The sequence below is a fragment of the Rattus norvegicus genome, chromosome 3, assembly GCF_036323735.1.
Source record: "Rattus norvegicus strain BN/NHsdMcwi chromosome 3, GRCr8, whole genome shotgun sequence".
NCBI lineage: Eukaryota > Metazoa > Chordata > Mammalia > Rodentia > Muridae > Rattus > Rattus norvegicus.
The window spans coordinates 159,775,116-159,801,158 of record NC_086021.1 but is presented as its reverse complement, the minus strand read 5'-3'; the positions used below and the strand labels follow the sequence as shown (position 1 = coordinate 159,801,158).

General features: G+C 42.1%; 2 long non-coding RNA genes across 3 annotated transcripts in view; one reads left to right on the top strand and one right to left on the bottom strand.

Moving 5' to 3' along the window:
* Positions 1-1,733: 1,733 nt before the first annotated feature.
* Positions 1,734-26,027, bottom strand: LOC134486180 (uncharacterized). 2 transcript variants are annotated; one of them, XR_010064985.1, is made up of 3 exons: positions 25,503-26,027; positions 6,618-12,246; positions 1,734-3,268 (listed from the first exon to the last, which is right to left on the bottom strand). It is a non-coding gene; the product is annotated as an uncharacterized LOC134486180 (long non-coding RNA). The 2 variants fall into 2 exon arrangements; XR_010064984.1 differs by lacking the exon at positions 25,503-26,027 and having other exon boundaries at positions 6,630-14,226.
* Positions 16,032-26,043, top strand: part of LOC102555661 (uncharacterized) — a 40,630-nt gene continuing 30,618 nt past the window's right edge. Inside the window, exons 1-2 of the long non-coding RNA XR_591776.4 lie at positions 16,032-16,245; positions 25,616-25,676. This is a non-coding gene — a long non-coding RNA (uncharacterized LOC102555661). The remainder of the gene's footprint in view (positions 16,246-25,615; positions 25,677-26,043) is intronic.

Sequence of the window (26,043 nt, the reverse complement as noted above, 5' to 3'; positions counted from 1 at the left end):
AACCTCTTGTTTGGCATGGAAATCGGTCAAAGAGCAGATGAGAGAGTGGGAGAAAGAGCAAGGAAAGATGCACTTCAAGTCCAAGCTTTAGTAGGAAAAGAGAGAAAAATCTTTAATCCAACATGCAATAAACTCCCTACCATTGGAACCTTACAAGAATTTGGGGTCATCAGAAAATACTCAGCATGTAAACTGCTGGAAAAAAGAAGGCTGATAAACAAGGAATAAAAGAGCCTGGTGCCACCCAACTCATGGTGCTATAGGATAAGATAGGAATCAAATATCATTGTGAGTGCTGGGGAAGAAGGAAAACTGAGTAATATAACTTTCCACCATTCCTTAAGGCAAAAAGTAACCTGAGACAGTATGAGGGAAACAACTCATTAATGGTTTGGGAGGTCAAATCCATTAGAAGCACATGGCTAACTCCATGTTATGTCCCCATCAGTACCAGGGGATGGAAGACCAAAAGAGAGGGACAGAAGTTACAGTAGGAAATCAGAAGAAAAGAAACTGTTTGGCTCTCATTTCCCAGGATAATTAAATTTATTTTTTGAATCCTAAAAGAAATGCTTTATCTGGTGGACAGATCCAGGCTAGTGCAGACCATTAACAAACTTGCTGCACCTTTAAAAATAGTTAAGGCTTTTGCTGATCTGAATGATTTAGAGGAAGAAGGAAAGTGTCTAGAAATTGAGAGGGCACCTAATCCAAGCTAAGACTATGGAAAAGCAGAGGGTTCCTCTAAGATAAAGATAGCTTGATTCATGTCAAGCGGGCTTTCTATCCCTCAATAACAAGAAAAATACTGCTGAAACGCCAAATTTTGTGTTAAAGGGCTTCTGTATTGCTTTAAATCTAGAAGACTAGTTGGCAGATAGCATCTGTGATAGAAAAATTCAGGTGAAGATGATCAGGTCCGAGGCAAATATTCCCAAGGACTAAGGAGTGTATATTTCCTTCTTGGAAAAGTTCATGATAGGTGTGGAGATCGTGCTCAGCTATCAACTCTGAAATAGTGAAGTTTGTTGAGCTAAAGCTATATGAGACAGCTGCAGTGCTAATCCAAGCACTCCACATACATATTAACCTAGCAGGTAGAACAGGCAAGAACACAGTCATCTGTCCCTTTGCTCCTGAGTAGGTCTAACATATTAAGTCAGACCTTCTGAGTTGGTGATGGATAGAAACATGTAGAAGGCTCTATCAAAGAGCTCCAGGATATAAAAATATAACAGCTCAGGAAATGACTGAGCATTACAGTGAGCTAGTTCAGTTACCAGCTTCTGTCCATCTTTTACACCTACCTTAATCTGTGGAAGAACTGATACTGATATAAGTGGATAGAAATTTTCCATGGTGTGTTAGACCATGTGTATGTTCAACTTTAGTATTTTCTAGGTTGTGAATTTCTGGAATCCCCTGTCCCTTTCTTATAACAGATGAAAGAGACACTCTGAATGTTTCCATAAGGCCACTTTTGTAATCCCTCTGTTAGGGGATGTGGTTCATGACATGTTCTTGTCCTGCCCATCCTCTGGAAAATATTTTATTATAGGGATGACACAAGCTAATATTTAAGTGTTTTGCAGAGTTGGCAAACTATTGAAGAGCCACCCATGTACATGTGTAATTCTGTCTATCTTACAGTCCTAGTGGGGCTGGGCCAACTGAAAGAAAAAAGTAGTGTTGCTTCCAACCCCGACCAGCAGGAAAGGAGCGACACCACAATGTTCTTCTCAAAGCAGTTTATTCAGGAAACTTTTTGTCTGCAAGCAGCAACAATGTCTCCATCCAGCCCCTGAGTCCACTCCCTTATAACCTCCCTCAACCGCCTCAACCGTCCAGTCTGTGTAACCTCCATTCATAGGTCCACGTCACATGGCCTGATCTATAGTCATGGTGCGGCTACGCAGCTCTCACGATGGGGCATGGCTTACTTTCAGGTGCTAGTCGTAAGACTCGGCAGCAGTCCCAGGTGCCATCTTGGGATTGCCGCTACACCCGCTCCCCACATCTCCCCCTTCTTTATATTTTTGGCAGAGAGAATGCCTGTCTTAGGTTGCTCCCTGCAGCAATACCCCTTACCCGTCATCGGGAGACAAACAGCTTAGATTTGATCCCTGTCTTAGGTTGGTGACATGCCCAGGGAGTCTTACCCGTCATTGACTACTTCTCTAGCATACCAAGCCACACTTAAGGAGACTGTCCTGTCTCCACTGCTGCAAAAACCTGAATCATTAAGGCTTGAGTTCTGCGTTGATGAAACCGCATACGGCAAATGCACCAAAAGGCCAGGATGCCTTTTGAATCAGGCACAGGGTGAGTCCAGTGAGTCCTGCCCATTCTTTTAGCTGAGAGGCAGCTGTGGTGATCCAATCAGCCAGTCCTAGAGCTAAAGATACGTCCACACAGGTGGAGTTGAGATGGATGATATATTGTCTAAGCTCCCGAACCAGTACAATAAACACAAAAGGAGGCCACATAAGACAGGTGTAGCCTTAAAGGAAACATTAAGCCCATAAGCAAGTTGAGAAACAGGTTTCAAACCCTACAGATCCATTCCAATGAAAGTTTACATTACCCCAATCCCCTCCCTCTAACATGCTCAGAGGAGAGATATCTGTGTAAATACCATTCACTCCACATAACAACCACACATTGAAAGGATTACTAGCTACTGCCTGAGCAGGATTCTGATAGGTCCAATTATACCCTGAAAATGAGCCATTATGGGCTTTGCTAATATAAGGAGAAAAGGTAAAATACTTCTTTACAGCCCATGTTGCCTTTCTAGCCTGACACCCAGTCCATGGCAGAAGTGACTCACGGGTACCCTTGCAAAAGGGAGCCCATCTAGGTTGGGAAGGCATGGTATCATTGCCTTTAGAAATACTGGCAGGCGACACCCCTAGAATCCATGTGGCATTAGCTTTGGTAGAACTGTTGATAGGCATGTCAAACCATGCAGCTGATTGATTACCATTTCAGCTGAAGCTGCAATGAATCATTGACAGGCGCTATTTCTCCATCCCATGGCAAAAAGGGTAATTGTAACGAAGCATTAGAAGAGAAAAACTGGGGAAACACTTGTGCCAAATGCAGTGGCAGGGGTTTGGGAAATACAGATAAAAGTCCTCAGCGTAGGTCTTCAGCCATCACTGCAGGAAGCATCGGCAACAACAGGAACATCCACAGTATCCTCCTTCTGTTCATCTTGGACCGCTCTGGTCAGCCTCTCTGGGACCCACAGCGGCTGCCGATGATCCTGGGGAAACACACAAACAGACCCTCTTGCCCAGACCAACACTGGGTCAGGGCCCTTCCAACAACCAGTTAAAACATCCTTCCACATCACTATGCCCTTAGGAGAAACATCAGGGTTGACATGACGCTCAGCTGCAACCCGACCCTGCTTATCTTCATTTAAAAAATTCAAGGTAAAGAGAGCAATGACTAATCTTTCCCTAGGGGTGGAGCCACCGGGGGCAATTCCCCCCTTTTGTTTAATTAAACATTCTTTTAGAGTGGGATGGGCTCGTTCAATAATGCCCTGACCCTGAGGGTTATAGGGTAATCCGTGGGTCAATCGAACACCCATCATTTTACAAAAGGACGTCAAAGAGTCAGAAGTATAAGCTGGCCCATTATCAGTTTTCAATTCTTTAGGCTGCCCCCAGGCACTCTGAGCTTCAAAGCAATGTGCAATCATGTGACGTGCCTTCTCTCTTGTATGTAGAGAGGCAAAAACAACTCCAGAAGCTGTATCAATGGAAACATGAAGATATTTTAACTTCTGGAAAGTGGGTAACATCCATTTGCTATAGGTGTAGAGGGCGCAACCCGCGTGGATTGACTCCCACTCCAGTCTGAGGCAATAATGAGGCACATGTTTGGCACATTTTTACAATATCCCTTGCCTCCGCTCGAGAAATATTAAAGCAGGATGACAGGGTCTTTGAATTAACATGAAAATCTGAATGAAAATCTCGAGCCAATGCAATAGGTGAAGCAATGAAAAAGGCCATGCATGCCTTTGAGGCTTTATCTAAATATCATTCCCCTCAGCTAGGGGTCCAGGCAATCCAGTATGAGCATGGATAGGTTGTGCAAAAAAAGGTGAAGACCTACACAAAATTAGTCTTGTAATGCTAGAACCAATTTTCCAATGGTAGATTTTAAATTAACTTTGCCCACCACCTCCAAACATTGTAACATATTAACAACATATTGGCTATCAGAGATCAAATTAAAAGGGCCTGGAAAATGAACCCACACACCTATGGTCACTTGATTTTTGACAAAGGAGCCAAAACCATCCAATGGAAAAAAGATAGCATTTTCAGCAAATGGTGCTGGTTCAACTGGAGGGCAACATGTAGAAGAATGCAGATCGATCCTTGCTTATCACCCTGTACAAAGCTTAAGTCCAAGTGGATCAAGGACCTCCACATCAAACCAGACACACTCAAACTAATAGAAGAAAAACTAGGGAAGCATCTGGAACACATGGGCACTGGAAAAAATTTCCTGAACAAAACACCAAAGGCTTATGCTCTAAGATCAAGAATCGACAAATGGGATCTCATAAAACTGCAAAGCTTCTGTAAGGCAAAGGACACTGTGGTTAGGACAAAACGGCAACCAACAGATTGGGAAAAGATCTTTACCAATCCTACAACAGATAGAGGCCTTATATCCAAAATATACAAAGAGCTCAAGAAGTTAGACCGCAGAAAGACAAATAACCCTATTAAAAAATGGGGTTCAGAGCTAAACAAAGAATTCACAGCTGAGGAATGCCGAATGGCTGAGAAACACCTAAAGAAATGTTCAACATCTTTAGTCATAAGGGAAATGCAAGTCAAAACAACCCTGAGATTTCACCTCACACCAGTGAGAATGGCTAAGATCAAAAACTCAGGTGACAGCAGATGCTGGCGAGGATGTGGAGAAAGAGGAACACTCCTCCATTGTTGGTGGGATTGCAGACTGGTAAAACCATTCTGGAAATCAGTCTGGAGGTTCCTCAGAAAATTGGACATTGAACTGCCTGAGGATCCAGCTATACCTCTCTTGGGCATATACCCAAAAGATGCCCCAACATATAAAAAAGACACGTGCTCCACTATGTTCATCGCAGCCTTATTTATAATAGCCAGAAGCTGGAAAGAACCCAGATGCCCTTCAACAGAGGAATGGATACAGAAAATGTGGTACATCTACATATTACTCAGGTATAAAATACAATGACTTTATGAAATTTGTAGGCAAATGGTTGGAACTGGAAAATATCATCCTGAGTGAGGTAACCCAATCACAGAAAAACACACATGGTATGCACTCATTGATAAGTGGCTATTAGCCCAAATGCTTGAATTGCCCTAGATGCCTAGAACAAATGAAACTCAAGACGGATGATCAAAATGTGAATGCTTCACTCCTTCTTTAAAAGGGGAACAAGAATACCCTTGGCAGGGAATAGGGAGGCAAAGATTAAAACAGAGACTGAAGGAACACCCATTCAGAGCCTGCCCCACATGTGGCCCATACATATACAGCCACCCAATTAGACAAGATGGATGAAGCAAAGAAGTGCAGACTGACAGGAGCTGGATGTAGATCGCTCCTGAGAGACACAGCCAGAATATAGCAAATACAGAGGCGAATGCCAGCAGCAAACCACTGAACTGAGAACAGGACCCCCGTTGAAGGAATCAGAGAAAGAACTGGAAGAGCTTGAAGGGGCTTGAGACCCCATATGCACAACAATGCCAAGCAACCAGAGCTTCCAGGGACTAAGCCACTACCTAAAGATTATACATGGACTGACCCTGGACTCTGACCTCATAGGTAGCAATGAATATCCTAGTAAGAGCACCAGTGGAAGGGGAAGCCCTGGGTCCTGCTAAGACTGAACCCCCAGTGAACTAGACTGTTGGGGGGAGGGCGGCAATGGGGGGAGGGTGGGGAGGGGAACACCCATAAGGAAGGGGAGGGGGGAGGGGGATGTTTGCCCGGAAACCGGGAAAGGGAATAACACTCGAAATGTATATAAGAAATACTCAAGTTAATAAAAAAAAAATAGGGTTGGGGATTTAGCTCAGTGGTAGAGCGCTTGCCTACCAAGCGCAAGGCCCTGGGTTCGGTCCCCAGCTCCGAAAAAAAAAAAAAAATAAAAGGGCCTGGAAATAATTCAAACACCTTAATCACAATTTGTAACTCAATAATTTGGGGTGATGCAGGGGGAAATTGTACAGTAACTGGTGCTGCTCCTGCAACTACATATGCTCCACAACCCGTCTTGGAACCATCTGTAAAGATGAGCAGAGCATCCGTTAAGGGATGTTTAGAAGTAATATGAGGAAAAATCACAGGATGAGCTGTAATCAATTGCAATATTGGATCCTTGGGAAAATGATTATCAATGTTACCTTGAAAACAGCACCTCACAATAGCCCAATCATCTACTGTGGCTGACAACACTTCTGTTTTTGCGCTTGGTGCAACTTGTCCCAAAACTGGGAACCTTATTGTCTCAATCCGAGAACTTAACCCTCATCCCAAAACCTGGAACCTTATTGTCTCAATCGGAGAATTTAACTCGTCCCACTTACCTGGGAACTTACCAGCTAGCCACCCTGAGTGCGATGAGTTCTGAACGAATTTCCCCGTATGGGCCACCACTTGTCACTTCCAACCCCGACCAGCAGGAAAGGAGTGATACCACGATGTTCTTCTCAAAGCAGTTTATTCAGGAACCTTTTTGTCTGCAAGCAGCAACAATGTCTCCATCCAGCCCCCGAGCCCACTCTCTTATAACCTCCCTCAACCGCCTCAACCGTCCAGTCTGTGTAACCTCCATTCATAGGTCCACGTCACATGGCCTGATCTATAGTCATGGTGCGGCTACGCAGCTCTCACGATTGGGGCATGGCTTACTTTCAGGTGCTAGTCGTAAGACTCGGCAGCAGTCCCGGGCGCCATCTTGGGATTGCTGCTACACCTGCTCCCCACAAAGTAGGAAAGTAACTCATTTGTATGAAGGCCCTAGTAGAAGAAGGAGAGGGGGATGTGATGGAGGCTTATGTCCGGGAAAATGAGAAAGGGAATTACATTTTAAATGCAAATAAAAAATCCAATTAAAGAACGAAATAAATAAAAGAAAATGATACTCCTAGAAGACATGTGGTGACTAAATGAAAACCCAGTGCAATTGATTGGCTACCCACCTGAGAGTTGTTGGCCATGAAAAGACTTGAGGACCCACAGAGCATACATTCTGCTGCTACTGATGCTGGTTACATGCCGGAAGAAACAGGAAAACACTGTTTGGTGAAGACAATTCTTTGAGTATAGGACATAGGAAATGAAGCTGGGACTTAACTGGAAACTCCCACCCTGCTGGTAGGCAGACATAGTCCCAGAGGGTGCCATTCAGGTTCCTAGTACAGATATGTCAACAACATTCCTGTTTACCTATGAACACTGCTGATTAAATTAGTGACAAGCCAAACCGGATGTTCCTTTCATTCTGTAGTGGCTAGGTTAAGAAGAATAGGTCCAAAAGTCTTCTGATTGGAATAAAGGCCCACACCATAACACGGGGGATTATATCTGGTAATGCAAGTCTGTACAAAAATCTTTAGATTTGCTGGTCATGGGTCAAAATGGGCAACAGCTTCGATTTTTTATTAGATGGATTTGATGTTCCTATCATACTGCCTTCTAAACAAGTGTGTTTTTAATGCCATAGATTGCCAAAGTTGTCAGCATCAACTCAACCACCAGTGAAACCCTTGAGATCAAGGGACTTTTGCTTTGATACAGTGGCCTAATTCTTAGCCCTAGGTTGATAAGTGTGCCCTCCCTTCTAAAGTTCAGGGACCATTGTGGAAGAGGTGGTGGAAAGAATTTAAGAGCCCCAGGATGGGGGTAGAGTGCTATCCAGCTGTTTCCTGGGTGTTTGAACCCTTACACCCTACAGGGAAGCTCCTATGCCAGAAGGTAACCAAGAAAATGAGCTTCAGAAAGTCCCTGAACTGACCAGATTCAATAGGGCAACCCTCTCAAGAGTAAACAATACTGGTTGCTGAGAGTTTTTCCAATGAAGCAAGCCTTCAAAGAAGATTTTCAGACAAAGCAAGCTTTAAAGACTCTCAGATCAGATCAGCTGCCTTGCAGAAACAGAACGTAGCTGAACTGACCAGAAGAGGTGTAGATTAATGGAGTCACTTGTATATGCTCCAATTAACTGAGCTACCTCACAGAACACTCCCACACTTGTGATTTCTATAGTCTGTACAGTGTGCTGGCACGTCCCAGCGTTTGTGAGATCTCACCTGTGCTTTGGTGTGCTTTGTGATAAGTCTGTCTTTGAATGATTTCTACTTCTGTAAGTAACCTTTCCCCTATAATTCTGTAATTAACCCCAATAAAACTCGTTGTTCACCATGGTGGAATTTGTTTCTATCTATTCTTTGTTCTGTCCTTTGCTCTATATCTGGGGTGATTAGTCACTTGTGTTGTGTCTCAAAAGATAAGTCTCACGCAAACTCCATTCTAGTTCCACTCTGTGTAGGGAAAGGCACAGCACAAAATATAGCACACTTTAAAGGACTAAGCCTGGTGTCCCACATCTGTAATGCCAGTATTTAGGAAGAGGAGGGAGGAAGATCATTAGTATTAGGCTCATTCCCTTCACAAGTTGCTAAACACCATGTGCACTCCTTTCCAACCCCCAACCCCACAGAGACAACTTCCTGTCAGTTGCAGCAAACTCCAGAGCAACATATCATCAAGTCTAGTCTCTTTATTTTCCAGCAGCCCACCCAGGAATACTTACACAGGGTTTCTGGTTTTGACCATGTTTAAACATAATCCCAGCTCCTACCTTACAAGTCACCACCACCCCAAAACCCGTAAGTCCTCTTCCCTGCCTTGCTTTAGCCTAGAAGTGTGACTTCCCTCTTTTTCCCCTGTGAGATCTCTGAACCCACCTGACAACTGCTCCCTAATAAACATGCCCTTATCCACTTTTAATCTGCTCTATCCTGTCTGTATCTGTCCAACTGAGGGACAGAAAAAGGCAATGAATAAGCTTGGGGCAGTCTGAATTTTATACCCAGTTCCATGTCAGTCTTTTCTATGAAGTGGCCCCTGTGTCAATCACAAAAAGAAACAATGAAAGTAAATACCCTAGACACAGGACTTTAGGAAACATAAGGTAAGTTTCTTAGACGACCCCACAAGAAAAGGAAATTGAAGAAATCTCCAACATTTTTTGAATTTATTATAAAGTTGAGACTTTGATTGACTTAATGTAGAGGTGGACTGCCCAACAGGGCTCAGCAGAAGAAAGTTACTACCCAGAATAAAACCTACAGGTCGTTTTGAAACATTTATTTTTATTATTGATGTGTATGTGTTGTTTGCATGTTTCCATGTGAGTGTCCTTGACTATGCTGTGCTTGCAAGGCTAGAAAATGGCAATGTATTCTTTGGAAATGACATTATATATGGCTGTGATTTGTATGTGTGTTTCTGGTATTGACCACAGGTCTTCTGCAAGAAAAGTCAATGCCCTGAGCCATGGCTCCATATATTGTCCATATTAACAGTACTGTATTCCCATGTGGAATATATACAGAGACTAGAGACAGAAAGGGTCTACTTTCTCAAGGGAAAGATCATGCCATCTGATGACAGGAAAACCCCTTTGCTGCTGACCAGTGAGCAGATAGGCCTGTGTCATGGAGCATTTTTTGACTTCATTTTGTTTTCCTTCCCTTTGGCAATAGAACATATTTGTTAACCATTTACTTATGTATATACACTGTACAATAGCATTGTCTGTGTGTGGTGGTCATATGCAGCATGGGTTTTGTGTATGTGTAGGTGAAAGTACAACTTGTGGGAGTCAGTCTGAACAGAGGTCACCTAGATTAGATGCAGGGGCCCTTAACTGTGGAGTCATCAACAGAAAGCCTTGATTTTATTTCTCTCCATGTGCTTGTTCTTTTCTATATGTATCTGTGTCTGTGCTTATATCCTCTTGTAGTTGGGTGTTCATAGTGTGTGGTTGGAAAGTACGTTCAAGGGTGTAAATAGTCCATGACAGATGCTTAAAATCATAGGATGATTTTATGGAATTTGTTTTACCTTCCACCTTTACATGGTTTCAAAAGATCAAATTCCTCTCGCCAGACTGATTGCCAAGCATCTTTATTAACTGAGATTCCTTGCCAGCCTCAGAAGTGAGATACCTTTAACACACTTGGAAATCAGCCATGTAGCACAAACATATAAACAGTAATAGGAAAAGGGTATGTTCCCTACACATAGTACACATTCTACTGTCAGGCCCATTCTTGCACTTACTACCCTAAAACACAATTTGATTTTAGATAATACAATTATTAAAGAATATGTCCCATCATATTCAGACTGCTGTGGACACCATTCTATGACAAATATAAACAAGTGTGAAGGGGTCACATAAGTGTACTGCTGAACTTACTTTAGTCACCTGTTCTCATCTGGTGATCTCAAGAATCAGGTGTATCTAGGAAGTCCAGAGAACACTCACATCTCAGAGCAGATGGTCTCACCAGTTAACTGACTTTCTTTGTAAACAGGAACCTATCCCATATTATATAGTCACCAAATATAATATATGCAACACAAAATAACCTATCTATTAATCTTTATATTATCAGCACAGATTGCACTGGACCGTTATATACTGAAAGTTACCCACCCATCTCAATGTTGTTAACCCAGAAATGTTCCTGTCCAAAGGAATGACAGGGATAAAAAATAGAACACAAATTGAGGGAAGGGCCATCACGTGACCACCATACCTGGGATTTATCCTGTCTGCAGACAAAGGAATGAGAGGGACAAAAACTACAGCACGGAATGGAGGAAGGACCACTATGGGACTACCACACTTGGGCATTTATCCTGTCTGCAGACACTAAACCCCAACACTGTTGCTGTTGAAAAGAGGTGCTTGTTAGCAGAAACCTGGTATGGTGGCTCCTCAGGAGGTTCAGTCAGCAACTGACCAATGCAGATGTGGCTGCTTGGAGTCAACCATCAGACTGAGTTTATGAACTGTGGTGGGGAGCTGGCAGAAGGTCTGGAGGGGCTGGGGGGGATTACAATCTTATAGAAAGAACATCAGCTGGCAGGAAGTTCCAGAGCTTCCAGGAACTAGACCACCAGCCAAGGAGCATACTGGGAGGGATCCATGGCTCCAGATAAATAGGTAGCAGAGGATTGCCTTTTTGGATATCAATGGAAGGGAGGCCCTTGGTCCTGTGGCACTTTGTTTCCCCAGCATGTGGAGATGCTTGAGCAATGGGGTTTGATAGGGTGGTTTGTGGGGTAGTACACTCACAGAGGGAAAGGGGACTGAGGAGAGGGCAGATGTTGGAGGAAGTGTTTGTGGAGGGGTAACTGGGAAGTAGGAAAACATCTGAGATGTAAAGAAACAGAATGATTAATGATAACAACAACAACAACAGTGCTTTGAAAGCTATAGCAGAAATCACTGAGCAAAGGAAGACTGAGCAAAAAGGGCTTTATTGATATTAAAGCTGATTTTGCTGTGACCAGTAGAAAGAAACTGGTCAGGCAGGTGACAGGCAGAAACCTTAAAATAGTAGTTCTATACTTTTTCATCATTCAGAAGTTGGGATTATCCAGAAATTCTGTCCTGGCTGTAAGGCTGAAGTGCAAATAGTGTTTAGGAACTCAGGCTCTGATTTCTGATCCTCTTTCCTACCCTTTACACAGGAATGACCACAGCATTATGGAAGATACACGTGAGGGTGAGACTGAAACTCTAGACCCGACACCTAGAAGAATGTGCCTTTCTTAGAGGCAGTACATAGTTGATTGCACTCTTGTTCCCTCTGACAGGCTTTAGAGCATCTTCATATGAAGAGATCAGAGAAGTACTGCTCTTCTTGGACTTGAACAAATCCTGAGTGGACAGATGTGCTGACCAACATACCTGCCATGGTCTTGTCAGGAAAGCCCTAACAGGCCCTAGAGCAGCACCACTGAGCACAGTGCACCACATCTTGGCAATGGCTCCTGGCAGACAGCCTTGCTTTCCTCCTTTCCTGAGTGTCTCACCTCCAGTCCTAGAACAGTGTTCATCTAAAATCCCTTGTCTTTGGCCTTGAGAGTCATTCTTCATATTTTTAAGATAGTGGCCAGGGGTGAATTTGTAACCTAGATAAAGCACAGTGTTGAGATCAAATTAGTTTGAATACACAATTTAAAAATAGATTATTTTACACATTGTGTTTTGATTGTGGTTCAAAATCCCGCAGCTCATCCATGGTCCTGCCAACCTTCCCATTAATCAAATCCATTCCCTATCTCTCTATCTTCCCCAAACAAGCAGCCATCTAAAAAAGAAATAAGATGATTATAAAAAAGTAAGACAAAATTAAAACATCTCAGTGGGACAAAACAAATGGACAAACATTAGCTAAGAAAAAGCCTAAGAAACACAGACAGATGTGGAGACACACACATTCGTATGCAAAACAACCACCTACCCAAACACAGACCCAAAGAATGTATGTAAGAAAAAGTCCCATAAGTTAAAAAGAAACTAAAGGAAAAACAAAACCCCAACCAGAAAACCTTAACCTAAGAATTGTGAAACAAGCAAGCAAGCAAGCAAACAGGGATTCCTATGTTCCACTGAATTTGTTTTGCATTGTTTGCCTAGTTTTGGGAATTGTGTCTACCCTTAAACATGTTTTGTAAACCCACTGATGCTCAATTGGAGAGAACTAATCTTTTTACTATGTAAACTTTTTTCCCTGTTTTTTCTCTCTTTCTTCCTTTCTCTCTTTCTCTCTTTCTCTCTTTCTTTCTTTCTTTCTTTCTTTCTTTCTTTCTTTCCTTCCTTCCTTCCTTTCTTTCTTTCTTTCTTTCTTTCTCTCTCTCTCTTTCTTTCTTTCTCTCTTTCTTTCTCTCTTTCTTTCTTTCTTTCTCTCTTTCTCTCTCTTTCTTTCTTTCTTTCTTTCTTTCTTTCTTTCTTTCTCTCTTTCTATTAACTTGAGTATTTCTTATTTACATTTCGAGTGTTATTCCCTTTCCCGGTTTCCCGGAACATCCCCCTAACCTCTCCTTCTCCCCTTCTTTATGGGTGTTCCCCTCCCCATCCTCCCCCCATTAACGCCCTCCCCCCAACAATCACTTTCACTGGGGGTTCAGTCTTGGCAGGACCAAGGGCTTCCCCTTCCACTGGTGCTCTTACTAGGCTATTCATTGCTACCTATGAGGTTAGAGTCCAGGGTCAGTCCATGTATAGACTTTGGGTAGTGGCTTAGTCCCTGGAAGCTCTGGTTGCTTGGCATTGTTGTTCATATGGGGTCTCGAGCCCCTTCAAGCTCTCCAGTCCTTTCTCTGATTCCTTCAATGGGGGTCCTGTTCTCAGTTCAGTGGTTTGCTGCTGGCATTCGCCTATGTATTTGCTGTATTCTGGCTGTGTCTCTCAGGAGAGATCTACATCCGGTTCCTAACAGCCTGCACTTCTTTGCTTCATCCATCTTGTCTAATTGGGTGGCTGTATATGTATGGGCCACATGTGGGGCAGGCTCAGAATGGGTGTTCCTTCAGCCTCTGTTTTAATCTTTGCCTCCCTATTCCCTGCCAAGGGTATTCTTGTTCTCCTTTTAAAGAAGGAGTGAAGCATTCACATTTTGATCATCCGTCTTGAGTTTCATGTGTTCTGTGCATCTAGGGTAATTCAAGCATTTGGGCTAATAGCCACTTATCAATGAGTGCATACCATGTGTGTTTTTCTGTGATTGGGTTACCTCACTCAGGATGATATTTTCCATGTCGATGATTTCTACGGAATCTTCTGCTCCTGAGATTCTCTCTTCTATCTCTTGTATTCTGTTGGTGATGCTTGTATCTACGGATTCTTGTTTCTTCCTTTGGTTTTCTATATCCAGGGTTGTTTCCCTGTGTTCTTTCTTCATTGCTTCTATTTCCATTTTTAATTCCTTCAACTGTTTGATTGTGTTTACCTGGAATTCTTTCAGGCATTTTTGTGATTCCTCTCTATAGGCTTCTACTTGTTTATTTATGCTTTCCTGCGTTTCTCTAAGAGAGTTCTTCATGTCTTTCTTGAAGCCCTCCAGCATCATGATCAAATTTGATTTTAAATCTAGATCTTGCTTTTCTGGTGTGTTTGGATTTTCCGTGTTTGCTTTGGTGGGAGAATTGGGCTCCGATGATGCCATGTAGTCTTGGTTTCTGTTGCTTGGGTTCCTGCGCTTGCCTCTCGCCATCAGATTATCTCTGGTGTTACTTTGTTCTGCTCTTTCTGACAGTGGTTAGAGCGTCCTATAAGCCTGTGTGTCAGGAGTGCTGTTGCCCTGTTTTCCTGTTTTCTTTCAGCCAGTTATGGGGACAGAGTGTTCTACTTTCGGGCATGTAGTTTTTCCTCTCTACAGGTCTTCAGCTGTTCCTGTGGGTCTGTGTCCTGAGTTTACCAGGCAGGTCACTTGGAGGAGAAAAGTTGGTCTTACTTGTGGTCCCGAGGCTCAAGTTTGCTCTTGGGGTGTTGCTTATGAGCTCTCCGTGAGGACAGCAACCAGGAAGATCTGCGCCGCCCTTTCCGGGAGCCCCAGTGCACCAGGGTCCCAGATGGCGTTTGGTGTTTTCCTCTGGAGTCAGAAATGTGGGCAGAGTGTAGTCTCTTCTGGCTTCCCAGGCGTGTCTGCCTCTCTGAAGGTTTAGCTCTCCCTTCCACGGGATTTGGGTGCAGATAACTGTTGATCCGGTCCCTTCAGGTTCCGGCAGTGTCTCGGGCGCAGGGCTCCTGCAGCTCCAGTGCCCTTATCTACCAGTTCCCAGAGGCAGTATACAGTTTCCTCTTGGACAAGGGATGTGGGCAGGGGTGGGCAGTATTGGTGGTCTCTCCCGCTCTGCAGTCTCATGAGTGCCCACCTGTCCGGTCGGTGAGCTCTCTCTCCCACGGGGTTTGGGAGCAATGAGCTGCCTACTCTGTAAACTCTTATCAATTGGGTGTTGGATAGAGGCTTGTGTCCACATTTCACAGTACTGGAATCCCATGCGGTCCTTATATGTTCATATATGTGAAGTGTGAAAGTTCATGTGTGTCAAGTTAAGTTGAACAAGCTTTGTTTTTTCTTTAGTTTGTTATTCATTCATTTTATATTCACTTTACATCCTTATCACTCTCACCCATTGAAACCCCCTTCACTCAGGCCCCCTAACCCTTCTATTTTGAGAGGGTAGAGCCCACCTTCCCCTTCCATCTCCCTACTCATACACATCAATTGTCTGCAGGTCTTGGCACATCCACCTCCACAGAGGCCAATCAAGGGCTTCTTGTTAGGGGAATTGGATCCACAAAGAGGCAACAGCTTTAAGGAGAGCCCCCACTCAAGTTGTTGGGGGACTCCCATGCACAACTGCTACTATATAGATTTGGTAGAAACCAGGGGAAAGATCCTGGCATTGTGTTTTCACATCCAGGTAACTTACAAATTCTGATAAAGAGAGAAGGCTCTGTTAGGTCCAAAATACAAAATGAAAGAACTCATTAGTCATGCTATTAATTAGTCATTTAAATAATATGTTCTATTTTTAAGAAAAACATTTAATTAGTGCTAGCATAGAGTTCAGAGGTTTAGTCCATTACACCGTGGTGGGGTGTAAGGTGACACACAGACTGACAAGATGCTGGAGAAGGAGCTGGGTCTACATTTGGATCAGCAGGTAGCAGGAAGAGAGAATGAAACTGGGTCTGACTTGAGTGTCTAAAACCACAAAGTGCAACCCCATGACACATTTCCTTCAACAAGGCCTCATCTCCAATATCATCACTTCCTATGCGTGTGTGGGAGCCATTTTCATTCATATTCCATACCCCAGTGCTGAAATTATAGGGGCTAAGTAAAGCTACTACACTTGGCTTCTATGTGCTTGCTGAGAATTGAACTCAGGACCTTATGCTTGTGCAGCGAGTACTTTACTGACTAAGCTCTCTCCCCAACCCCATGGGGCATCTTATGTAAGTGGAGTAAACCCCAGGGAGGAGGCTCTGAACTCATGATCTAATGGCACACAAGGGTACTATCTGCTGAGACCATCACTCTGGGGCAGAGTCTCAAGATACAGCTTTCAGGAACAAAACATTCAGACCTGGGCATCCCTAACTCACCAGAGAGAGACCTGGTAAGCACTCATACTGCTTCTCCCCTCCCTGCAGTGGCTTGAATTCAGATGTCCCTAAGGCTCAGGTGGTCCCCAGTTGGTAGCACTATAAGAAGCGGGGCCCAGTTGGAGGAAATGAGTCTTGGGAGGTGAACCTTGAGATATTACATCTGTGTGAGGATGGACATGCAGTGGGGGGGGGGTGGAGGTGGGAGAAGGCTGTGAGCAGGATCTAAAGAGGTTGAATAAATGAATTCATACAAAAAGTTATGACAGTCTCCACTTTCTGTCTGATCTCTGAATCCTGATGAGACACAATGTGACCTCACTTCACTGTCATTGTGCTGGCCCCTGCCCACAGAATGTAAGTGAAAATTAGCCCTTCCTTCTAAAGTTGCTTTATATCAGCATTTTGTAATGGTATCTTGAAAGTTAAGTAACTCGCTCCCTGTCGTGGAAGGTCAGCTTCATTCTGCAGGATCTGGGAAGAACGTACACTGGGTATTTGTGGTGTGTGAGAGAGGGAAGGTGAGGAAGATTGGTGGGAAGGGTAGAAAATGGAGGCCATAGGTAGGAGGTGGGCCAGAAGACAAGTAGCTGAGAAGAGTGTGGGGTACAACAGGGTCTGCTTTCTGGGACTGATCAGATTCCACCCTCTGCTCTGTCTCATGGTTTCTCTGTAGAATGTCAAACCTCAGCTGCCTTCATGGAGAACAGACTCCTGTACTGTGCTCACTCCATGGTCCAGAGGCCCTTTGCTAGGCAGCTCAGCCCACACATCTGGTTCAGGAGGTCAGGCATGTCCTCTAAGACAGTGATTCTTTCCTTTGGGAGCCGTATATCTGGTATCCTGCATATCATATATTCACATTACTATTCATATCATTAACAAAATTAAAGTTATCAAGTAGCAACTTATAGAGCAGAAGTGACTCTGAGATGACCAGCATGAGTGACTTTGGGGAGGAAGGGAAGGCAGAGAGCAAGAGTATCCTGGCCCACAGATGCTAGTGTCTTTCTAAGATTAGTGGAGCCACACAGGTCTGAGGAAGAACTGGACTGGGCCTATCTGCATCATTGACACAGAGCTTGTTAACATTCTTTCTAGGCTCCTCCTAGCAGTTACCTGGCGTTACCAGTTAGGTATGGCTTACTATGAAAAGGGCTGTTTGAACCCCTCCTCGCTTTCTTATTCTCTCTCTCTTCTTTCCCTGATTCTACTCTTTTCTATATTTTCATGGTTAAGGAAATTATTTGTTACATTCATGAATACACATATATCAATAACACAAGGAAGAGCCAATTAGAATGATTTAATAAGAATTCTATACAGTTACATAAGAAATCTGTTAGAGAATCACAGCAAAGAAGGAGAATAATAGTGTTAGTAGGAATCTAGGCAAATGAAAAACTAATGTTAAAAAAACAAAATGCCCAGTAAAATTGTATGTACCTGTCAGACAGTGGATACTTCCCAGTTTTAAATAAAACTGGTTTGTTGTTGTTTTTGCTTTGTTTTTTGGGTGGTACAAACTGATAGGCATTTTTTCAAGGTTTAAAGGTACTCTCTTCTCTTTTTCTCTGCTCTCTTTCTCTCTTTCATGGTGACCTACAGCTTGAGGCTGCACACAGTCTGCATTCTCTTACTCTTTTCCTTTGCTCTTTTCTTTTCTAGAACTCCCACATGCACACACACCTCTGTTCATTACCCTTTCATTCTCACACACACAGTTTATACAGAACTCACACATCTCTCACACACACTACACTCACTCTTCTTTCACTCTCACACAAAATCTTCATACACACTTTACATTCTCTCTTCACTCACTCTAAAATGCTCTCTCTCTCTCTCAGACACATACACACACACACACACACACACACACAAAATCACATGTACACATCATTTTCCAGTCGTTCCCCTCCCTCCACTTGTTCCTTACATGTTTGCACATGCTCACACATGCTGTCTCATTCGCTTCCTCATTCGCTTCCTCATTTGCTCTCTCACTTGCTCTCTAGCCTTTCTTTTGCCCCAGCCTTTTATTGACACTCCAAAAGCAGATAGAAAAGGACATTGTATAATCATTGCCAAATCAAATTCAAAAGAATAACCACAAACAATTAAGAACTACAATTGTTCCCTATAGTTTCAATTTTCCCTCATTCCCAGCCTTGTGGCCAGGATAATATTAATTTCAAACTTACCATTATTTAAACTTAAACTTTGACTTATTATACTTCAGAGCTCAGAGCTCCAAGGTCAGCTACTTTTATTTTCCTGTGAAGCTCTAATGATAAATGACATGGGCAAAGCTGCCAGGCTGTGGCCAGAAAGAATCAAGTTAACCCTTAACTCAGTAGCTCCACTAGCTTTCTGTGTTTACATTGCACACAATGACTCTCGTAAGAGTCCTAGTATTTGGACTTACTTTTACTAGTATATACTTTTATGCATTTTATAGTTCCTTGTCTAGGAACGACTCTCAAATATTATGTAAAACTTATTTCCTACCTTCAATACCATTTCCTTTCTTCGGTGCCAATGTTGGTTCCAATTTATTTTCCAGTTTATTAATTGTCTATTTTTATTCACATTTAAAATGTTATTCCCTTTATCAGTTTCCTGGGCATGAGCGCCCTATTCTATTCCCCTCCTCTTCTTATGAAAGGGTATTCCCTCTTCCTAACCACCCACTCTTCCACAACCCCACCCTGATATTCCTCTACACTGGGTGGAGGGTCCAGCCTTGGCAGGACAAAGGGCTTCTTTTTCTATTGGTGCCCAATAAGGTCATCCTATTCTACATATGCAGCTGGTGCCACGGGTCTGTCCCTTTGTGGGTAGTGGTTTAGTCCCTGGAATCTCTGTTTGGTTGGTATCGTTGTTCTTATGTGGTTGCAAGCCCATTCAGCTCCTTGAATCCTTTCTCTAATTCTTCCAACGTGGACCCCGTTATCAGTACAATGGTTTGCTGCTGGCATTTGCCTCTGTGTTTGTCATGCTCTGACTTTGCCTCTCAGGAGACAGATGTATTAGGCTCGTGTCAGCATTTACTTCTTTGATTGATCAATATTATCTAGTATTGGTGACTGTATAAATATAAATATATGTATGGGCCACATATACATATGGGGCAGGCTCTTAATGGCCAGTCCTCAAGTCTTGGATCCAACATTTTTTCTATATTTCCCCATGAATATTTTTATCCCCACTTTTAATGGGGGACTGAAGCATCCACATTTTGGTCTTCCTTCCTTGTGAACTTCTTGGGGTCTGTGGATTGTATATTGGGTAATGCAAACTTTTGGGCTAATGAGTGCATACCCTATGTATTTTTCTGCAATTGAGATGCCTCACTCAGAATGATATATTCTAGTTCAATCTATTTGCCTATGAATTTCATGAAGTCATTGTTTTAATACCTGAGTAGTATTCCATTGTGTAGATGTACCACATTTTCTGTATCCATTTCTCTTTTGAAGAGAATCTGGATTCTTTCCAGCTTCTGGCTATTATAAATAAGGCTACTATGAGCATAGTGGAGCATATGTCTTTGTTGTATGTTGGAGCACCTTTTTGGTATCTACCCAGGAGAGGTATTGCTGGGTCCTCAGGTTGTGCAATGCCAATTTTCTGAGGAATGTCCAGTCTGATTTCCAGAGTGGGTGTACCAGTTCGCAATCCCAACAATGGAGGAGGGTTCCTGTTTCTCCACATCCATGATAGCATTTATTTTCACCTGAGTTTTTGATCTTAGCCATTCTGTCTGGTGTGAGTTGGAATATCAGGGTTCTTTTGATTTGTATTCCCCAATGACTAAGGATGTTGAACGTTTCTTTAGGTACTTCTCAGATATTTGATATTCCTCAGTTGAGAATTCTTAGTTTAACTCAGTGCCCAATTTTTAATACAGTAATTTGGCTTTCTAGAATATAACTTCTTGAGTTCTTTGTATATTTTGGATATTAACCCTGTATTAGCTGTAGGATTGGTAAAGATGTTTTCCCAATTTGTTGGTTGCCATTTTGTCCTAATGACATTGTCCTTGACCTTACAGAAGGTTTACAGTTTTATGAAGTCCCATTCTTCATCTTAGAGCATAAGCCATTGGTGTTTTCTTCAAGAAATTTTCCCCAGTGCCCATGTGGTTGAGGCTCTTCCTCATTTTTTCTTCTATTACTTTGACTGTATCTGGTTTGATGTGGAGGTCCTTGATTCACTTGGACTTAAGCTTTGTACAGGGTGATAAGAATGAATTGTTTTGCATTCTTTTACATGCTGACTTACAGTTGAACCAGCACCATTTGCTGAAAATGCTATCTTTTTTTCACTGCATGGCTTTAGCTCCTTTGTCAAAGATCAAATCACCATAGGTATGTCATTCATTACTGGAACTTCAACCCTATTCCATTGATCAACCTGCCTGTCTTTGTACCAATACCATACAGTTTTTTTATCAATATTGCTTTGTAAAACTGATTGAGATTGGGGATGTTGATCCCCCCAAAAGTTCTTTTATTGTTGAGGATAAAACTATCCTGGGTTTTTTGTTATTCTAAATGAATTTGAAAATTGCTCTTTCTAACTCTATGAAAAATTGAATTGGTATTTTTATGGGGATTGCATGGAATCTGTAGATTGCTTTTGGCAAAAATGGCAATTTTTACTATGTTAATCCTGCCAACTCATGAGCTTTGCATATCTTTCCATCTTTTGAGATCGTCTTCAATTTCTTTCTTCAGAGACTTGAAGTTCTTGTCATATAGATCTTTCAATTGCTTGGTTAGAGTCAAACGGAGGTATTTTCTGATATTTGGGGATATTGTGAAGGGTGTCATTTCCCTAATTTCTTTCCAGCATGGTTATCCTTTGGGTAGTGGAAGGCTACTGATTTGTTTGAGTTAATTTTATACCCCGTCACATTGCTGAAGTTGTTCATCAGGCTTAGTAGTTCTCTGGTGGAACTTTTGGATCATTTAAGTATACTATCCTATCATTTGCAAATATTGATATTTTGACTTCTTCCTTTCCAGTTTGTATCCCTTTGAACTTCTTTTGTTGTCTGATGGCTCTGGCTAGGACTTTGACTACTATATTTAATAAACAGGCAGAGAGTGGGCAACCTTGTCTAGTCCCTGATTTTGGTGGGATGGCTTCAAGTTTCTCTTCATTTAGTTTGATGTTGGCTACTGTTTTGCTGTATGTTCATTTTATGATGCTTAAGTGTGGACCTTGAGTTCCTGATCTTTCCAGTACTTTTATCATGAAGGGGTGTTGAATTTTGTCAAATGCGTTCTCAGCAGCTAATGAGATGATCATGTGTTTTTTCCTTTCAGTTTGTTTACATAGTAGATTACATTGATGGATTTTTGTATATTGAGCCATCCCTGCATCCCTAGGATGAAGCCTACTTGATCATGATGGGTGATCATTTTGATGTGTTCTTGGATTCTGTTTGCAAGAACTTTATTGGGTATTTTTGTGTCGATATTCATAAGGGAAATTGGTCCAAAGTTCTCTTTCTTTGTTATGTCTTGGTGTGGTTTACATATAAGCCTTATTGTGGCTTCATAGAAAATACTGGGTAGTGTTCCTTCTGTTTCTATTTTGTGGAATACTTTGGACAGTATTGGTATGAAGACTTCTATGAAGGTCTGATAGTGTTCTGCACTAAATCCAAGTGGTCCTGGGCTCTTTTTGGTTGGGAGAGTTTTAATAACTGCTTCTTTTTCTTTAGGAGTTATTGGATTGTTTAGATGTTTTTTCTATCCTGATTTAACTTTGGTACCTGGTATGTGTCTAGAATATTGTATGTTTCCTTCAGATTTTCCAGTTTTGTTGAATATAGGCTTTTGTATTAGGATCTTATGATTTTCTGAATTTCTACAGATTCTGTTGTTATCTTTCTCTTTTCATTTCTGGTTTTTAGTTTGGATACACTATCTGTGCCCTCTGGTTATTCTGGCTAAGGTTTTATCTATCTTGTTGATTTTCTCAAAGAACCAGCTCCTGTTTTTTGTTGATCCTTTTATACTTCTTATTGTTTCTACTTGCTTCATTTCAGACATGAGTTTATTTCCCTCCTTCTATTCTGTTTGGGTGCTTTTGTTTCTTTTTGTTCTAGAATTTTTGGTATGCTGTCAAGGTGCTAATGTATGCTCTCTCCAATTTCTTTTTGGATGCACTCAGAGCTATGAGTTTTCCTCTTAGCACTGCTTTCATTGTGTCCCATAACTTTGAGTATATTTTTCCTTCATTTTCATTAAATCCTAAAACGTCTTTAATTTCTGTCTTCATTTCTTCCTTAATCAACTGATCATTGAGTAGAGTGTTGTTCAGTTTTCATGTATATGTGGGCTTTCTGTAATTATTGTTGTTACTGAAGACCAGCCTTAATCTGTGGTGGTCTAATAGGATGTATGTGATTCTGTCAATCTTCTTGTATCTGTTGAAGCCTGTTTTGTGACGAAATAAATGGACAGTTCTAGAAAAGGTACCAGGAGGTGCTGAGAAGAAGGTATATCATTTTGTTTTAGGATAGAAAGCAGCAAAGTTCTTAGCAAAAATATCACAAGATTGTTTTCTAGGCCCTATATTACATTTCTCCTCTGAATCCTCTTGTGCTCATCTCTCACTGGTTCAATAACCCAAACATCACTGTCTTCCACGATCCTACTACTATGACCCATTAAACCTGCTTGAATTGTTAATTCGCTCTTCTAGTTCAAAGCCCCAAAGTGTTCCTTATTCCTCAAAATCAAAGCATGGTCAGTCCTAACATAGCAGTAACTCAGTCTGTGGTACCAACTTCCATCTCGGCTACTCTTTTACTGATGTGAAGAGGAACCATAACCCTGGCAACTCAAAATAGAAAACCTTTAATTGAGACTGGGTTATATTTCAGAGGTGCAGTCCATTATTATTATTATGATGGGAACAGGTTGGCATACAGGCATACATGGTACTGTAGACTTAACTGGGAATTCTAATTATGGATTGGAAGGTTGCAGAAAGAGAGAGGGTCTCTGGGCCTGAGTTGAGCATGTGAAACATTAAGGCCCACCTTTATTTACACATATCCTCTAACATGTCCAGATGTGCTCAACCAAAGCCATATCACTTAACAGTGCCACTCCCTATGAGCCTTTGGGGGCCATTTTAATTCAAACCACCACAGTCCCATTTTACAAAAGAGTAATTTTTCTTCTTCCTCCTTGTCTTCTTCCTCCTGCTCCTCTTTCTCTCTTTCTGGTACCAGCCAAGGATTCTGAGTGTATTCCTGCATTTTTGTGTACTCTGGCCTTCTTCACACATTATCTTTAGTCTTTGAACATACTTCTAAACATGGCTGCTTGGTCATAAAATCACATGAAAAGGCAGAGATAGCCATTGCAGTACATTGAGCTACACAGAGACAGCGCCGGTTGAAGCAAAAGCCAGACGAGCACTGGCTGACTTTGTGCCTCAAGGACAAAAATGAACTAAACATGGAGAAAGGAAATCTTAAGAAGCCGAGAGGCAAAATTTCCTCATATACATTCTTTGTGCAAATGTGGTGGGAGAGCACAAGAAGAAGCACCCAGATGCTTCTTTCAACTTTTTGGTGTTCTCCAAGATGTGCTCAGAGAGGTGGAAGACTATGTCTGCTAAAGAAAAGGGGAAATTTGAAGATAGGGCAAAGGCCGACAAGGCTCATTATAAGAGAGAAATGAAACCCTACATTCCCCACAAAGGGGAGACCAAAAACTAGTTCAGGGACCCTAATGCACCCAGGAGGCCTCCTTCGGCCTTCCTCTTGTTCTGTTCTGAGTACTGCCTGAAAATCAAAGGCAAGCACTGTCACTTATCTACTTGTGATGTTGCAAAGAAACTAGGATAGATGTAGAACAACACCGGTACAATGACAGCAGCCCTATGAGACGGCCGGCAAGCAGAAGGAGTACAAGGAAGATATTGCTGCCTACAGAGCTAATGGAAACCCTGCTGCAGCAAAAAAGGGGTTGTCAAGGCTGAAAAGAGCAAGGAAAGGAAAAGGAAGAAGAGGGAGGAAGAGGGGGAAGAAAAGGAAGACAAAGATGAAGATGATGTTGATGAATAAGTTGGTTGTAGCTTCATTGTTTTTCTTGTCTGCAAAGCACTTAACCCCCCTGTACACAACTCACTTCTTTTAATGAAAAAAATTGAACTGTTAGGCTCTGTAACATTTGTTTTTAAACTGTACAGTGTCTTTTGTTGTATAGTTAACACACTACCAAATGTGTCTGTAGCTATTCCTGTCCTGGATGCAGTTTCAATAGCCACTAGACTTGCCTGGTATAGTCTGGGGGTTGTAAATTGGTATGGAAATTTAAAGCAGGTTTTTGTTGGTGAACAACACAAATTAGTTATATATGAGGACAGCTGTTGATTTTGTTTTTGTTTGTTTGTTTGTTTTGTCCTGGTTTTATTTTATTGTTCATCTACAGTTGTTTCTGATGCAGATTATACAAAGATAATTGTTATTGTGTTAACCGAATAGCACTCTGTATTTGTGAAAAAAAAATGTGGCTGTTTTGTAGACATTCTGAATGCTTCTAAGTAAATACATATTTTTATTAGTAAAAAGGGACAAATATACCCTCCCCAATAATCATGAACGTTTATACCAAACTGCTGTCCTTTGAAGCAAAAGAGAACAGTCCTTTTGTTACTACAAGTAGAGAAAAACGGCAAGTCTTTTTGTACCCTTGTCAATTTCATAAGAATAAGCTCTTCATGGCATTAAATTGTAAATGGATATTAGGACCTGTGTCCTTATCAGAGGAGCATCCCAAAGTGATGCATTGGTGGCCACACTAGTCAGGTGGTTGCATGACAAACTGAAACAAATGAGTAAGCTTTCCCAGGTCCTGTCATGGAGGCATAAGGCATTACTCAAAGCACTGTTCGTGTGTTAACCTCATTGGAAGTATGTTATATTTAGGTGTTATAAGGAAGAACCAGGCAGGACAAGCCAGTTCCCATGGTCATGCCCACATTATGTTCTCTGGACTTCCCTGAGTGTCAGCCCAGGATTCTGCCTCCAAGCCTTTGGAAATATGCTGTGACAGCAGTCTTTATCCAAGTGCTGGTAGGCAAAACATAGTTGAGGATTCCAAATCTGTCACTTTATGATGGTAATCCATAACAATATGTCTGGGTCTTTCAAACCTTTCTGAGGATAAAGATTCCCGGAAGGTAACGCCAGAAGGAAGTGCTGATGGTGTGTACTTCATGAGTTTATGCTGCTTACCTGTATCTCAGCCCTTAGTAAGCAATACTAGATGAGGACTAGACTTTGTTTTCTCTGCTTGGTTGTCCGTATTTCACTTTCTCTCACGCAGAATCGAATTCCCTCTTCCACAGAACCCAAATCATCTACTTGGAATACAGAGCTCTTTCTGATGCGGCATAAGATTCATAGCAAGTAAGTTTAGGTTTCCACAAGTCCGTGGCGGCAATCACTCCTCTTTCACTGCAGTACCTTAAAACTCACAAATTTCTCATACGATAGAGAATTCATTTTAACTCATTTTAGGTCTACAGAAATTCATCTTCCTAATCCTAATCTGCTTGGAAAACAAAGGGTCCCTTTGCCCTTCTGCACCTCCAGCTAGTGTGCATTTTCCTCAGTAGTGATGGCAGACATCTTTCCTACTGCCTCCAGTATGATGACGGCAGTTAGAAATCTGTACCAGGAACTCTTCTGTCTGTGCTGCACCCGGGGCGCAATGTCTCTGGCGAAGTATGTAGGAGGGCATAGCACGAGGGCGCAAAGACCTCTGGGTAGAGCA